A 16,613-nucleotide genomic window follows, 5' to 3' on the forward strand; every position below is an offset into this window, starting at 1 on the left:
AACAGACCTCACTACCTCTGAGGATGCTTGCCATAGATGCAGGCGAAACGTCAGGAGAAAAATTGCCTCCAGAACATAGCCATATAGCCCGGAAAAACCTACAACAACCCAGCAAGAAATACTGTTTACCCACAAGCATAAAAAAATTACATATATTAGAAACCATTACTTTATTTTCCAGATCACCAGACTGGGCCACAGCAATGTGTGGCAGGGCATGGCTAGACTATATAAATAAAAATGTAATGTTCGTTTGTGGGATTAACATAACTCAAAAACCACTGCATGAATCGACACCAGGCTAACGAGTGACCATCACTCATAAAAACACCGAAAAACACAGAGGAAGAGACTTAAAAGGCTAAAAAACAAAGAATACATTACAACACAAGCGCAAAACCACATATACACACAAACACACATATATACACAAATACACACACATATATACACACACAAAACACATATACACAGATTAGGCCACAGCAACGCATGGCAGGGGACAGCTAGTTCTTTATAACAACAACAGCTAAAGGTAAAGGTTTTCCCCTGACATTAATGCTAGTCGTGTCCGACTCTGGGCATTGTTGTTCATCTCCATTCCTAACCCGAAGAGCTGCCGTTGTCCGTAGACACCTCCAAGGTCATGTGCCTGGCATGACTGCATGGAGTGCCCTTACCTTCCCACTGGAGCGGTATTAATCTATTCACATTTGCATGTTTTTGAACTGCTAGGTTGGCAGAAGCTGGGGGTGATAGCGGAAGCTCATGCCACTCCCTGGATTCGAACCTGTGACCTTTCGGTCAACAAGTTTGGCAGCTCAGTGCTGTAACCCACTGCACCACCGGGGTCTCCCAATAATAATAATAATAATAATAATAATAGTAATCATAACAACAACAACAACAACAACAACAAACAACAACAACTCTATTTATATTCCACTCTGTCTCCCTGAGGGGACTCAGGGTGGATTCCAAACATAAAAGGCAAACATTCAATGCCCGATACACCCATACTAACTAAATTTAAATAACCCAACATATAAACACGAATTATAATTTAACAACTAAAATTAAATTTAAAAATACAGACAAAACATCAAATGGAAACAATAATTTCCCATTTCCTTGGGGCAAATTGATTAATCATTGCTCTCAAGAGATCTATTGAGCTGGTGGGGTGAGCAGGACACAGATACGGATGGCAACGATTAATCAGAGGTATAATGGTAGTATTACCAACTACTATTCCTCCTCCTCGTAAGCCAGTGAGCAAAGGTATGTCTTCAGTTGTTTCTTGAAAGCAGGGAGGGAACCCAAAACTATATTCTGGAACCCAAAACTGTCTAAATGGGTGACGCCTTAGTTTCTTGTTGGTTCAATTAACATGTACTTTGTTTCATGCACAAACTTAAGACAACTCTTGTATGAAGTTATATTTAGGCTATGTGCATATGAGATATAAAATGAATTTTGCGTTTGGACCCCTGGGTCCCACCTCAACCATATCTCATTATGTACACAATAGGAAAAATGTAAGTATTCCAAAATATGTTAAAAATCCAATACACTTTTGGTCCCAAACATTTTGGATAAGAGATGTGAAACCTGTAACCTGTTTTTCCTCCATAGATGCCTTACACTGTACAATGACACTTGTAACCTGAACCAGCTCCACTAACCTTTCAGCCTTTAGTCATTCCCAAAACAGAGAGTTAGTCAGCTGAAACTTTCTGGGAAGTTAGCAGGCTTCTGTATTCTGCCTGACTCAGGGCTCTGCATTGCCACACAATGAGTCAATTTCCACACATCCCAGCAGGGCTCGGAAACTAGTATATCTATCTGTTCCCTTCCTAGCAGGGCTCATTCCCAGTGCCAGATGACTGGGATTGAGTCATTTAAGTGGTCCAGAGCACACCCTGCTTGCTTCTCGCGGAATGGGCATCAGTGCCTCTTTGCAGCACAATCCAATTTGCTGCTAAGTCAGTTGTAGTCTTCCCAGAACAGGCAGAGATCAAGATAGGAAGCCACAACACACACAGTTCACACCAGACACCCCAAAAAGAGCCACTGAGTTTCTATGATGCCTGACACAATGGAATATATGTTCTTAAATCAGGCGACGAGGTCCCTTTAACCCAGTGATTCTCAAACTTTGGACATCTAGGTGTTTTGGACTTCAACTCCCAGAAACCTCAGCTGATTTAGCTGACAATCAGGTGTCTTCTTGTGGACAGAAAAGGCAGGGTATAAAGAAACAGAATAATAAATAATAATTCTGCAAATTGAAGTCCTCAGCACTTGGAAGCCTAGAATTTGGGAAGCAGGTCCAATTCCATGTTCAAAGTGCTGCTGCATCCACTAGCCAAAAGCCTGGTTCCAAAACCACAATTTTAGTTTTTTCTGGAAGGAAAGGAGGGAGGATGCCGATATAATCTCGATAGGGAGCGAATTTAACAAGGAGGGGGTCACCACCGAGAAGGCCCTGTCCCTCGTCCCCACCGGACGCATTTGCGGGGCCAGTGGGACTGAGAGCAGGGCCTCCCCAGCAGATCTTAGACTATGAGGTGGAACGTAGAGGAAGATACGTTCAGATAAGTAAGCTGAGCCAGAACCATATAGGGCTTTATAGGCCAAGACCAGCGCTTTGAATTGTGCTCTGAAGTTTCCTGTATATATGCAAGTGTTTTTGTGACGTTTAGAAACCATCACTTTCACGGGGTTCTCGTAAGCAAGGAATTCTGCCCTCCTTGTGAAGGGAACTCACAAGGGGCCAATACTGAAAAGGTCTTGAGTTAGTTATACCTCTACCAAGTGTACTATTGATCATGGTGGGATGAGAAAAGGGCTCTTCTTGATGATCTCAGGGTCCAGGCAAGCTCATATTAGGTGAGTGAGTAATAATAATAATAACACTTTATTTGTACCCCGCTACCATCTCCCCAAGGGACTCGGTACGGCTTACATGACGCCGAGCCCGAATACACAGGTGCACAGTATGATATTTTGGTGAGTAGGTGCACAGCATGATATTTTGCACCCCTCAATGTTTTCTGCCAATGGAGTTTGTGCCCTCCAAATAGGATGTTCAGCCTCACAACTCTGTGTGTTTTTATAAGTTCCATATAAACTTCCTGCTCCTATTTTATCTCATTATAGTTTGTTAACTGTTTTTTATCCTGAATATGTGGCTCGCTCATTGTCTTCCTTACCGTGATTGTGTTTACTGAAATGTTTATTTTATGATTTTTTAAAATAATAAAATAAACATCATTTTGATGATGTTGTTGTTTATTGTATATGTTTAATTGTATTGCTGTATTATGTTTTGATTTTATTATTGTATTATGTTGTCTGGGCTTGGCCCCATGAAAGCTGCTCCGAGTCCCCATCGGGGAGATGGTGGCGGGGCAGAAATAAAGTTTATTTATTTATTTATTTTTATGAAGAAGATGATGTTCATTTATATCCCACTTTATATCCCAGCTGCGCCACTGGGATTGTGGCGCAGCTGGCTGAGTGTCAGCTGCATTAAGATCACTCTGACCAAAAAGGTCATGAGTTCAAAGGCAGCCCAGGTTGGAGTGGGTTTCCAACCAATTGTGTGTAGCCTGTTGTCGACCTTCGCAACCCGAAAGAGAGTTGCATCTGTCAAGGAGGAAAATTAGGTACCACCTTAAAGTGTGGGGAGGCTAAATTAACTGATTTATGAGGCCATAAAGAAGACTACAGCAGAGCATTCCAGCGGGGAAGCATGCGGGGAATGCGGAAGTGCTTCATCAGCGTAGCAGATGGACGATGAAAGCAACAGCTCCCCTGGCGGCCAGAAAAAAGTTAAATAGCCTCTGTGTATGTCTGTATATGTTTGTATGTCGAAAATTGGCATTGAATGTTTGCCATATATGTGTACACTGTAATCTGCCCTGAGTCCCCTGCGGGGTGAGGAATATAAATGCTGCAAATAAATAAATTAATAATATTTCTCTCTCCACAAGGAGACTCAAAGCGGCTAACAGATAAGCCTAACAGAAAGCCTGTATCTGATTTGGATAGGGTTAGGGTTACAGAACTGGAAGAGACTCTAAGGGCCATCCAGTCCACCCCCCTGCAAGAATACACAATCAAAACAGCGATCTAGCCTCTGATAAGACAGCCATCCAGGCTCTGTTTCAAAACCTCCAACGAATAAGATTTCACCAGATTCCCAAGTAGCAAGTTAAACAACCATAACCACCAGGACATTCTTCCAAATGCTGTGGTGGAATATCTTTGCAATTTGGACCTGGCCACTCCATTGTGTCCTACTCCCTGGAGCAGCCCCTTCCTCAATATGACACCCGTTCAAATATATAAAGCTGGCTCTCAAGTCCCCCTTCCAAGCTTCTCTTCTCCAAGCTAAACGTATCCAGCTCCTTAAACCATGGGGATCCATGGTTTCCAGGTCTTTGGCCTTTTTGGTCTCCCTTCTCTGGAAACACCTCAGTTTTAAATTTTTCAGTTTTCAATTTTTAATTAGGATAGAGCTTTAATGCAATGCAGCGTGTCACCGGGAATGCTTCAGTAAGTCCAGAAAGGCCTTACAACCACCATGTCAGACTACACAGAGAAGCCATTGAAATCCACAAGCATGTGGACAATTTCAACAGAAAGGAGGAGACCATGAAAATGAACAAAATCTGGCTACCAGTATTTAAAAAACTCTAAAATTACAACAGCAAAACAGCAGAGAAGAAACAACCAGGCACATCTTAACACCTCTCAACAAAAGATTCCCCCAGGCTCAGCCAGGCCTTCAAATGCTAATGAAGGTGGTCAGTCGAAACATTCACACCTAGCTCCAGCAGAGAAGAGCTCTTTGCCCCACCACAGTCATTCCACAGATATATAAACCCATATTCCTAATTCCAACAGACCTCACTACCTCTGAGGATGCTTGCCATAGATGCAGGCGAAAAGTCAGGAGAAAATGTCTCTAGAGCATGGCCATATAGCCCGAAAAAAACCCACAAGAACCTAGTGATTCCAGCCATGAAAGCCTTCGACAATACACCTCAGTCTGTCAATATCTTTTATATTTCAGCACTTTGTACCCTGACCAAAAGAGTCGGTGGAGTTGTTGCAACTGCATAGTTATTGCAACCCTTTCAGGGGATTGAATTCCATGTCTTTTTTGCCCCTGAGTTGCCTTTCTGGACTTACTGAAGCATTCCCGGTGACACGGTGCATTGCATTAAAGCCTATCCTAATTAAAAATTGAAGCCAATTAAAAGGTACTAAATGGCAGCAAACCCTACAAGAAGGATATAGGTCATGTGGCAGACCCCGATCCAGCTGGAAGCCAAGCTGTCTCATCACTTCTCGGCTGCGGAGGAGACGGTTGATAGAAAGGGCTTCAAACCCAAAGCCTTCTATGGCCAAGTGGCTTGATTTCAATCGCCCTCCGTTCAAAGGCAAACCGGAGCCAGTCTCTTAAGGCAAAAATATATCGACAACGAAGCTCTGCAACACTACAGGAGCCTGGACAAAAGCCCCGACAACGGAGATTTAAGTAATAAATCTGTCGCAATGAAATCAAAATCCCTTTTCATTTCTGTGTAATCAATCTCCGTCTCCCGATGGCCTCCACGAGGAATTTGCCGTAATGATGATTTTAATGCGGCCTGGCAGCAGACTGTGCAGCCAGCGCTAATTGAGGCTTTGTTTTTAAATACACTATCCTTTTATTGAGTAACAAACTCTAGACTGTTGGATACTTCTGAGAGCAGGAAGGAATTGAGGGGCTAAACAGATACTCTGGAAGGTTACTTCTTTAATGTAAGGAGTTATTGTTGCAAACCGTCAAGTAGACACAACCTATGGATGAGAGGCCTCCAAGGGAGCATCTACACTGCAGAATGGATGCAGTTTGGACCCACTTTAATGCTAGGGAACTATGAGAGTTGTATTCTGGTGAGTCACCAGAGGAAGGCAAAGGACCTTGCAAAACTACAACTCACAGGATTCCCGTGATTGAATCCACCCACCTATAAGGCAGTTTCCCTTTTTGCAATTGGATTCTTGTAGTTCTACAAAGTCTTTTGCCTTTCGTACCCAACAGTGCCAGCTGACTGGCACAACCTGAGGATCACAACCAGACACAGTGAAGTGCTACTCTGCTGCTGAGTATGCATGCCCAGTGTGCAACACATCTCACCACACTTAAACAGTGGATGTGGCTCTTAATGAGACATGCCGCATTATCACAGGGTGTCTGCGCCCTACACCACTGGAGAAATTACACTGCTTAGCCAGTATTGCACCACCTGACATCCGCCGGGAAGTAGCAGCCAATAGTGAAAGGACCAAGGCAGAGACATCTCCAGCTCACCCCCTGTTTGGGTATCAGCCAGCATGTCAACGACTCAAATCTAGAAATAGTTTTTAAAGATCTACAGAGACACTCGCTGAAACACTTCAGCAAGCGAGAGTCCAAAAGTGGCAGGCTCAACCTGGGGATCACAACCAGACACAGTGAAGACATCTGCCCTCTCGCTTTGCTACTCTGCTGTTGAGTATGCATGCCCAGTGTGGAACATCTATCTCTCTATCTATCTATCTATCTATCTATCTATCTAAAAATGCTCTGTGCATAATGAGTACCTTAAAAACAAAAGAACCAATGAATAAAATCACACCAAATTTGGCAACAAAATGTCTCACAACACAAGGAGTGACCATCACTCAAAAAATTATGATTTTGTCATTTGGGAGTTGTACTTGCTGGGATTTATAGTTCACCTACAATCCAAGAGCATTCTGGACTCCACCAACGATGGAATTGAACCAAACTTGGCACACAGAACTCCCATGATCAACACTAAATATTGGAAGGGTTTGGTGGGCATTGACCTTGGGTTGGGAGTTGTAGTTCACCTATATCCCGAGAGCACTATGGACTCAAACCATGATGGATCTGGACCAAACTTGGCACAAGCACTCAATACGCCCAAATATGAACACAGATGGAATTTGAGGGATTGGAATTATCATTCAGGTGTTGTAGTTACTGGGATTCACAGTTCACCTACAATCGAAGAGTATTCTGAACCCCACCAACTACAGATTTGGGGCAAACTTCCCACACAGAACCCCATGACCAACAGAAAATACTTAATGCCATCCAATCCCACTCCCTTCATCAGGGCAAGAAAACGTAATAAAGTCCTCCTGACAAAGAGCCGTCCAGCCATAGATAGATAGATAGATAGATAGATAGATAGATAGATATAGATAGATAGATATGATTCATACAAACACACAGATATAGTATCATAGATTTGAAAGGGAGCCTTAAAGAAGGACGAATGATATCTTGCATGTTCCAGGGTGGGCAAAACAGACACTCTCCACATCAACACTGACAAAGAAACAGCAAGAAATACTGTTTTCCCACAAGCAGAAAGAAATTACATATATTCGAAACCAACACTTTCTCATTACTTTATTTTCCAGATCAACAGAGCAGGCCACAGCAATGTGTGGCAGGGAACAGCTAGTAAAACTATAAAACAGTGGATGTGGCTCTTAATGAGACATGCCGCATTATCACAGGATGTCTATGCCTCACACCACTACACCCCACACCACTGAAACTCCGCATCTGTATGCTTGTCCACTGTGCCCTGCTTCATGTACACAGGAAGAGTTATTGGAGGCTACAGACAATGCCATTGCTGTTGCCCATTTTTGGTCAAGGGATGTTTAGCCGCCTGCACTCTTTCTGTTTTTATCAGTTTTATACTAATTTATGCAATGCTTTTGTTATGAAATAAATAAATAACCACTGGAGAAATTATACTGTTTAGCTGGTATTGCACGATGTGACATCCGCCAGGAAGTAGCAGCCAATAATGAAAGGACAAAGGCAATGACATCCCCAGTCCACCCTCTGTTCGGATATCGGCCAGCACGCCAATGCCTTAAATCAAGAAACAGCTTCCTAAGATCGACAGAGATACTGACAGGAACACTTCAGCAAGCAAAAGTCCAAAAGTGGCAGGCTAAAACCCAGAACAATGGCTGATACCGAATGAGAGACTCCCCCCTGGACACACAGAAGACTGGGTGACTTGGAAGGCGCGGAACAGGCTGTGCTCTGGCACCATGAGATGCAGAGCCAACCTTAGGAAATGGGGTCACACAGTGGAGTCCACGACATGTGATGTGGAGAAAACCAAACCACCGACTACAATGCAACCTGAGCCCTGCCATATGCACAATGCAGGACCTCCTTATGGCAACACCAGAGGCACTCCAAGCGGCCAGCTACTGATCAAAGGACATTTAATGACATGCCAAGTTTTTAAACTTTGTGGTATTTTTAAATACATTACAACTGTTCCCTTGGTTTGCTTCTGATGCAATAAAAAAATAAATAACCCAAGAGTGCAAACTACAACTCCCAGGATTCTATAGCACAGAGCTATGACAGTTCAAGGGGTGTCAAAGTGCATCTGTTTGGCAGTGTAGATGCACCCTTGGCCTCTAAGGAGAGATTTGCTCTTGGAGCCATGTTATTTATTATCCAGTTATTTTTGAGAGATGTACATCCATGGAACATAAAACAAACACAATATGGAAACACAGCTAAGACAAGCAAATAAGTATTGTATATACTCAAGTATATAGGGGCCCTCGGTGGCGCAGTGGGTTAAAGCACTAAGCTGCTGAGCTTGTTGATCGAAAGGTTGCAGGTTCGATTCCGGGGAGCGGCGTGAGCTTCCGCTGTCAGCCCTAGCTTCTGCCAACCTAGCAGTTCGAAAACATGCAAATTTATTATTTATTTATTTGCTTTATTTTTATACCGCATTTTTCAGCCTAATTCGGCGACTCAAATGTGAGTAGATCAATAGGTACCGCTCCGGCGGGAAGGTAACGGCGCTCCATACAGTCATGCTGGCCACATGACCTTGGAGGTGTCTACGGACAACGCCGGCTCTTCGGCTTAGAAATGGAGATGAGCACCACACCCCAGAGTCAGACATGACTGGACTTAATGTCAGGGGACTACCTTTACCTTTACCTATGCTCAAGTATAAGCCTAGTTTTTCAGCCCCCTTTTTTAGGCTGAAAAAGCTCCCCTCGGCTTATACTCGAGTCAAGGCTATTTATTATTTTATTCTGTTATTAGTATTATTTTTATTTTATGTATTATTTGATTACATTTACAGTATTCTTCTCTATTATGATGATGATGATGATTACATTTATTATACTTTATTATTACTGCATTTCCATTATTTTACTTTATTATTATTATTATTATTACATTCATTATTTTACTCTCTTTATTATTGTTGGCAGGATACGTAAATACATTTACATTGAAGAAGGTTAGAATAATGATTTAATCAGAGTTGGGCAGTCTTATCTCAAATTACAATTTTATGTAAATATTCAACACCATTTCACCTCCTGGTGCCTCAATTTCTTGTTGTTGTTCATTTGTTCAGTCGTCTCTGACTCTTCGTGACCTCATGGACCAGCCCACGCCAGAGCTCCCTGTCAGCCGTCACCACCCCCAGCTCCTTCAAGGTCAGTCCAGTCACTTCAAGGATGCCATCCATCCATCTTGCCCTTGGTCGGCCCCTCTTCCTTTTGCCTTCCACTTTCCCCAGCATCATTCCCTTCTCTAGGCTTTGCTGTCTCCTCATGATGTGGCCAAAGTACTCAATTAATGTAAGTTTATTGGTATCTATTTTTATTTTGGAATTTCCCAGTAGCGGCTTCATTTCTCACCCTTGGCTTAAACTCGAGTCAATATGTTTGCGCACTTTTCTGTGGTAAAATTAGGTGCCTCGGCTTATATTCGGGTTGGCTTATACTCGAGTATATACGGTATCTCTAAAAAGCTAAAGATGCAATTCCCCTTTTCTCGTCCCGATTCAACGGTTTGATGTGCAACCTGCAAAAATTAAATCAAAAGACAGGCTTACCTTCTGTTTGAGATTTTGCAGAAAAATAGTGGTCCCAACGTTTGCAGTGGCCACATTGGACACAGAGAGGGATTTATAAACAGCCGAAACGAGAGCAACACAATTTCTGGCGCTGTGGAGCTAATCAGGCAATGAAAGCATTTCAGGACATAGAAAAGAGCGGGGGAGGAAAGGGGGGAGAGTTCGGAAAAATGCTCTTTTCCCCTCCAGGTTGTTTGCAGGCAACCAAGGCTTAATTTGCTCTCCCCAGCTGTTTTCCCGGCTTGCTTTGCCCTACGATGGCTCTCAAAATCCAGCAAAGAGACAGAGAATTCATCCAGGCAACCTATCAAGGGGGGCTTCCCATTGAGAGGCCGCTTGCTCCTAAATCTATGTCCGACGCAACAGTGTTATTCAGCAACCAGGTTGAACACATCAAGAGACATTGCAATTCGTATCCATCAGCTCCCCGTTGGGCCAGCTGTTCCCGATAGCTTTGGGCAAAGATATATCTGGCACCAGGGAAAATAAAGCAGATAAGAAGGGAAGAGATTTGGAATTAAGCACCGAAAAGCAGCCACCAACCGCCAAGGAAGATCTCAGTATTCCCCGCAGGGGAAAAAGGATTCTCAACTGCACATTTCTTTACAGCACTATTTAATCCTCAACCCTCCTAAAAAGCCAAGGATGGAAGGTGGAGCTGGGATCTTCCCGCTTAAGCCTCCGTTCCCAAAAGGGATTCGTGCCGGTTTGTGAACATCGGACGTGACAAGTGCAAAAAGGCCATTTGTTGCTATCTCAATCCGGTTGTTTCGTATTCCCTCGGCCACAGCTTGATCCAGACTCAACTGTGACTAATGAACCTGCAAATGGACTATGAGGGGAATAAATAAATGCAAGGAAGTACGCAGGAGGGAAGGCTCCAAAGGGCTCTACCGTTCCAGACACATGGGTATTTTCCACACAGCTCCTTTCATTGGAAAAATATTTGGTGGAACGCATCTTAAGCTGCCTCCCTCACTCTGGTATACGGCATCATCATTATCATCATCACATAATTATAATTATTTGATTTTACCTTCTTTCCGTATGAATAGAGTTGGGGGGAAAGAGCCATCGGAGATTAAAATACAACACACATAATACAACTTAAGAAGACATAACCAATCAGAAAATAATAATAATAATAATAATAATAATAATCTATATAAATAAAAATGTAATGTTCGTTTGTGGGATTAACAGAACTCAAAAACCACTGGACGAATTGACACCAAATTTGGACACAAGACACCTAACAACCCAATGTATGTCCTTCACTCAAAAAATGATTTTGTCATTTGGGAGTTGTATTTGCTGCGATTTATAGTACACCTACAATCAAAAAGCATTCTAAACTCCACCAATGATGGAATTGAACAAATCTTGGGACACAGAACTCCGATGACCACCAGAAAATACTAGAAGGGTTTGGTGCGCATTGACCTTGAGTTTGGGAGTTGTAGTTCACCTACATCCAGAGAGCACTTTGGACTCAAACAATGATGGATCTGGACCAAACTTGGCACAAATATTCCATATGCCCAAATATGAACACATATGGAGTTTGGGGGAAATAGATCCTGACATTTGGGAGTTGTAGTTTCTGGGATTTATAGTTCACCTACAATCAAAGAGTGTTCTGGACCACACCAACGACAGAATCGGGCAAACTTCCCACACAGAACCCCCATGACCAACAGAAAATACTTAAAGTCATCCAGTCCAACTCCCTTCACCAGGACAAGAAAATGTAATCAAAGCCCTCCTGACAAAGCGCCATCCAGCCATAGATATGGATGGATATATATGATTCACACACAGGAAGATATAGTATAGATCTGGAAGGGACCCCTAAAGAAGGACAATTATATGTTGTATGTTCCAGAGTAGTAATGAGAACACTGACAAAGAAACAGCAAGAAATAGTTTACCCGCAAGCATAAAGAAATTACATATATTAAAAACCCACACTTTCTAATTACTTTATTTTCCAAATCACAAGACTGGGCCACAGCAACGCATGGCAGGGGACCGCTAATAATAATAATAATAATAATAATAATAATAATAATACTTTTCGAAAATCCTGTGGGACTTTCAAATCCAGACTGACAAAGTTTTGGAACACAATACACCAGACATCATGATTGCGGAAAAGAAAAAAGTCTGGATGATTGATGACGCCATTCCAGGTGAGAGTCGCATCGAGGAAAAACAACAGGAAAAACTCAGCCGCTATCAAGACCTCAAAATCGAACTGTAAAGGCTCTGGCATCAACCAGTACAGGTGGTCCCAGTGGTCATGGGCGTCCTGGGTGCCGTGCCAAAAGATCTCAGCCGGTATTTGGAAACAATAAACATCGACAAAATCGCGATCTGTCAACTGCAAAAGGCCTCCTGACTTGGATCTGCGCGCATCATTCAGAAATACATCACACAGTCCTAGACGCTTGGGAAAGGTTGGACTTGTGATTTTGTGATAGAGATCTCGTTTGCTGTGACACACTCACATTTGCATGTTTTCGAACTGCTAGGTTGGCAGAAGCTGGGGCTAACAGCGGGAGCTCAGCCCGCTAGCCGGATTTGAACTGCCAACCTTTTGGTGCCCATGGTATATATGCATGTGTGTGTGTGTGTGTGTATATATATATATATATATATATACACACACGTTTAAAATATGAATGCCACTCCTGGAATTTCACATAATTCCCCTCTGCCTATCTCTGTTCTAAGTCCTTAGGTCTTAAAGCTCTGACAAGAACGCCTTCCTTCTTGAGAGCCATTTCATTCGGCCATTCCAGCCTCCCGCACAGGTCCACCACCCACACGTTCTTTTCATCAGTCAAACCGGGATGGGAAAGAAGGGCGGGGGGAGAGAGATAAGGACTTTCCGAGGACGTTAATGACCAGATGGTGAGGAGTCACAGGCGCCCCTTCCTCGCATTCCTCAAGCGGCTTCTTCCCCTCCGGTCCCACAGAGATATATTTGACACCAAAGGATCCGAACCTGTGCGTTTCATGAAGAATTACAGCTGTCAGAAGAAGAAGACAACCCAAAGTGAAACAGAAGACCTCTTAAAGGGGTAATCACTGTCTACATAATTCACTCCTCGCTCTGTTTCTTTTTTAAATGGGAAGACAAAGACTGGTGGAAAGGGCATCACAGACAGCGATCCAGATGCAACTTACTTACTTACTTAGGCGATCCCTCGTTGTCCAAGTAGGATAATCCTCCAGGATGGGTCCGTAGGTGACTGTGGAGCCCTATTCTTGATCAGCATCTTCTTCCGCAGTGAGGCATTGGTTTCCAGGTGGAAGGTAGTCCAGGTTAGGGTTGGCTTGACGCGCCTTCCTCTTGGCACGTTTCTCTCTTTCGCCCTTCACTTGTGCCTCTTCAAATACTACAGCACTGCTGGTCATAGCTGACCTCCAGCTGGAGTGCTCAAGGGCCAGGGCTTCCCAGTTCTCCGTGTCTATGCCAGAGTTTTTAAGCCCACCTTTCAATCTCTTTTCCTGTCCCCCAACATTATGTTTCCTGTTCTTGAGTTCAGAGTAGAGCAACTGCTTTGGAAGACAGTAGTCGGGCATCCGGACAATGTGGCCGGTCCAGCGGAGTTGATGGCGGAGGACCATCGCTTCAATGCTGGTGGTCTTTGCTTCTTCCAGCACACTGACATTTGTCCACTTGTCTTCCCAAGAGATTTGCAGGATTTTTTCGGAGGCAGCGCTGATGGAATCATTCCAGGAGTTGCATGTGATTATCTGTAGACAGTCCATGTTTCGCAGGCATATAGCAGGGTTGGGAGGTCAATAGCCTTGGTATCCCTATGGATGTGTGCGCCAGCTGTGCTCGTACCTTGGGAAGTCTGACTTGGCCACGGTAGTCCACGATTTGGTTACATCCCACTTAGATTACTGCAATGCTCTCTATGTGGGGTTGCCTCTGAAGCCTGCCCGGAAGCTGCAGCAAGTCCAACGCTCAGCAGCCAGACTACTAATGGGTGCTGGGTACAGGGAGCACACCACTCCGCTGTTACACCAGCTCCACTGGCTGCCAATTAGCTTCCGAGCACAATTCAAAGTGCTGGTGTTAATCTATAAAGCCCTAAATGACTCCGGCCCTGTTTACCTCTCCGAACATATTTCTCCCCTATGAACCATCAAGATTATTAAGATCGTCTGGAGAGGCCCTGCTCTCAGTCCCACCGGCCTCGCAAGCGCATCTGGTGGGGACGAGGGACAGGGCCTTCTCGGTGGTTGCCCCGCGACTCTGGAACTCTCTCCCACAGGAGATCAGAACCGCCCCTTCTATCCTGACATTCAGGAAGCAGGTGAAGATGTGGTTATGGAGGCAGGCATTCGATGAGTGAGCCAACACCCGGAGATTGGATAGAAGATGATGAACATCAAATTTAGTGGGACGACTGACCATTGTATTCATTGAATGTAATTGTTGTTTCGCTGTTTTAATGTTTTATTGCAATATGAAGTATGATGTTTACTGATTGTATGTATTTTATGCTTGGAAACCGGTCTGAGTCCCTCAAGAGAGGTGAGAAGGTCGGTATATAAAACTTTTAAATAAATAAATAATTCCAGGAGTTGCATATGATGTCTGTAGACAGTCCACGTTTCGCAGACATATAGCAGGGTTGGGAGGACAATAGCCTTGGTCTCCCTACGGATGTCCTGGTCCTCAAACACTCTCTGCTTCATTTGGAAAAATGCTGCACTCGCAGAGCTCAGTCGGTGTTGTATTTTATGGGCAACTGGGCTGCCCATAAAACCAAAAAGGCCAATGTACATACCATGTGGGCAAGCAGAAAACTGTCTTCATCAGAAAGTTCAGCCTATACACCCCATCCCCAAATAGCCATCAAGAAGCTGGGAACAAAAGCAATACAAGCCATCAAATCAAATCAAATGTCCTTTCTTCCATTGAAGCCACAAAGAGATCTGGGTCTCTTTCTGTCCTGTGTGAGGCCTACAGGCAAAACATGTCAAGATGATCAAAATGAGATCTTATTGCCTTGAGTTGGAGACTACATTTTCAGAAAACTGGGGAACTGTATACACACACACACACACACACACACAAAGCCGTCACCTGCCACATATTGCTATGCCCAGTCTGTGTATATGTGTTGTGTATGTTTGGACACAAGACACCTATTAACCCAAGGAGTGACCAATAGTCAAAAAAAAAATGATTTTGTCATATGGGAGTTGTAGTTGCTCAGATTTATAGTTCACCTACAATCCAAGATCATTCTGAACCCCACCAATGATGGAATTGAACCAAACGTGGCACATAAGACTCCCACGACCAACAGAAAACACTAGAAGGGTTTGGTGGGTATTGACCTTGAGTTTGGGAGCTGTAGTTCACCTACATCCAGAGAGCACTGTAGACTCAAATAATGATGGATTTGGACCAAACTTGGCACAAATATTCCATATGCCCAAATATGAACACAGATGGAGTTTGGGGGAAATATACTTTGACATTTGGGATTTGTAGTTAATGGGATTTATAATTAGAGCCTGCTGAACCCCACCAACGACAGAATTGGGGCAAACTTCCCACACAGAAACCTATACTTAAGGCCATTCAGTCCAACTCTCTTCACCAGGGCAAGAAAACGTAATCAAAGCCCACCTGACAAAGAGCCGTCCAGCCATATAGATTGATATGATTCACTCACACAGTATCATAGATTTGAAAGGGACCCCTAAAGAAGGAGAATTATATGTTGCCTGTTCCAGAGTGGACAAACCAGACAATCTCCACATCAACACTAATAAAGAAACAGCAAGAAATACTGTTTACCCACAAGCATCAAGACATTACATATATTAGAAACCAACACTTTCTAATTACTTTATTTTCCAGATCATCAGACTGGGCCACAGCAACGAGTGGTAGGGAACAGCTAGTGTATTTATATAAATACATTTTTGCCTTTTTAAGTCTCTTCTGCTGTGTTTTTCGGTGTTTTTATGAGTGATGGTCACTTCTTGGCCTGATAGGTGTATTGCATCCAAATTTGGTGTCAATTTGTCCAGTGGTTTTTGAGTTACGTGAACCCCACAAACGAATATTACATTTTTATTTATGCGCAGGAGTGAAAGGCTGGCTTTCTTTGAAGGCAAGCAATCCCTCGTTCATCCAATTCCCTTTATTCTTACCCAATGCAGAGAGCCAGCTCTGGAATTTGCTGCGGCAGGATCGAAAAAAGTGCTTTTGTCACTTGGCAATAACAAGACGAAAACCAAGGGGCAAATAGGACAACGGTGAGCTCATCCTCCTGGATGCTTCGGATTCAGGATGCACCAAGAATAAACTACTTCCTTACATAAATAATATTGTGGAGCCCTTATCAGCCATCCTACAGGGCTTTGCTGCTCAGGGCATTCTTATTGGTATTGACTTATGCAGCATTTTAAGCATTCCCTCGTATTTCCTGTCATTTCCTATTTATTCTCAGGCATTCTTTCTGAGCCAGGCCAATATTAACAATGTTGTGTACGTATATGTGCATGTATATGTGTGTGTGTGTCTGTATCTATCTTTATTTTCTTTTTAATTTGTGTCAAAAGCATTGTATAAAT

The 16,613-nt window shown here is 43.4% G+C and overlaps 1 protein-coding gene across 2 annotated transcripts in view; it reads right to left on the reverse strand.

Annotated features, from left to right (window-relative positions):
* Window positions 1-16,613, reverse strand: part of PAK4 (p21 (RAC1) activated kinase 4) — a 129,963-nt gene that overhangs the window by 84,873 nt on the left and 28,477 nt on the right. Inside the window, exon 1 of one of the 2 annotated variants that reach the window (XM_067461419.1) lies at window positions 9,978-10,277. The exons of the other annotated variant lie outside the window; for it this stretch is intronic. The gene's annotated coding sequence lies outside the window, so the exon portion shown is untranslated. Of the gene's footprint in view, window positions 1-9,977; window positions 10,278-16,613 lie in introns of those variants that run through there. 2 annotated transcript variants of the gene reach the window in all.

This window comes from Anolis sagrei, chromosome Y (genome assembly GCF_037176765.1).
Source record: "Anolis sagrei isolate rAnoSag1 chromosome Y, rAnoSag1.mat, whole genome shotgun sequence".
Lineage (NCBI taxonomy): Eukaryota > Metazoa > Chordata > Lepidosauria > Squamata > Dactyloidae > Anolis > Anolis sagrei.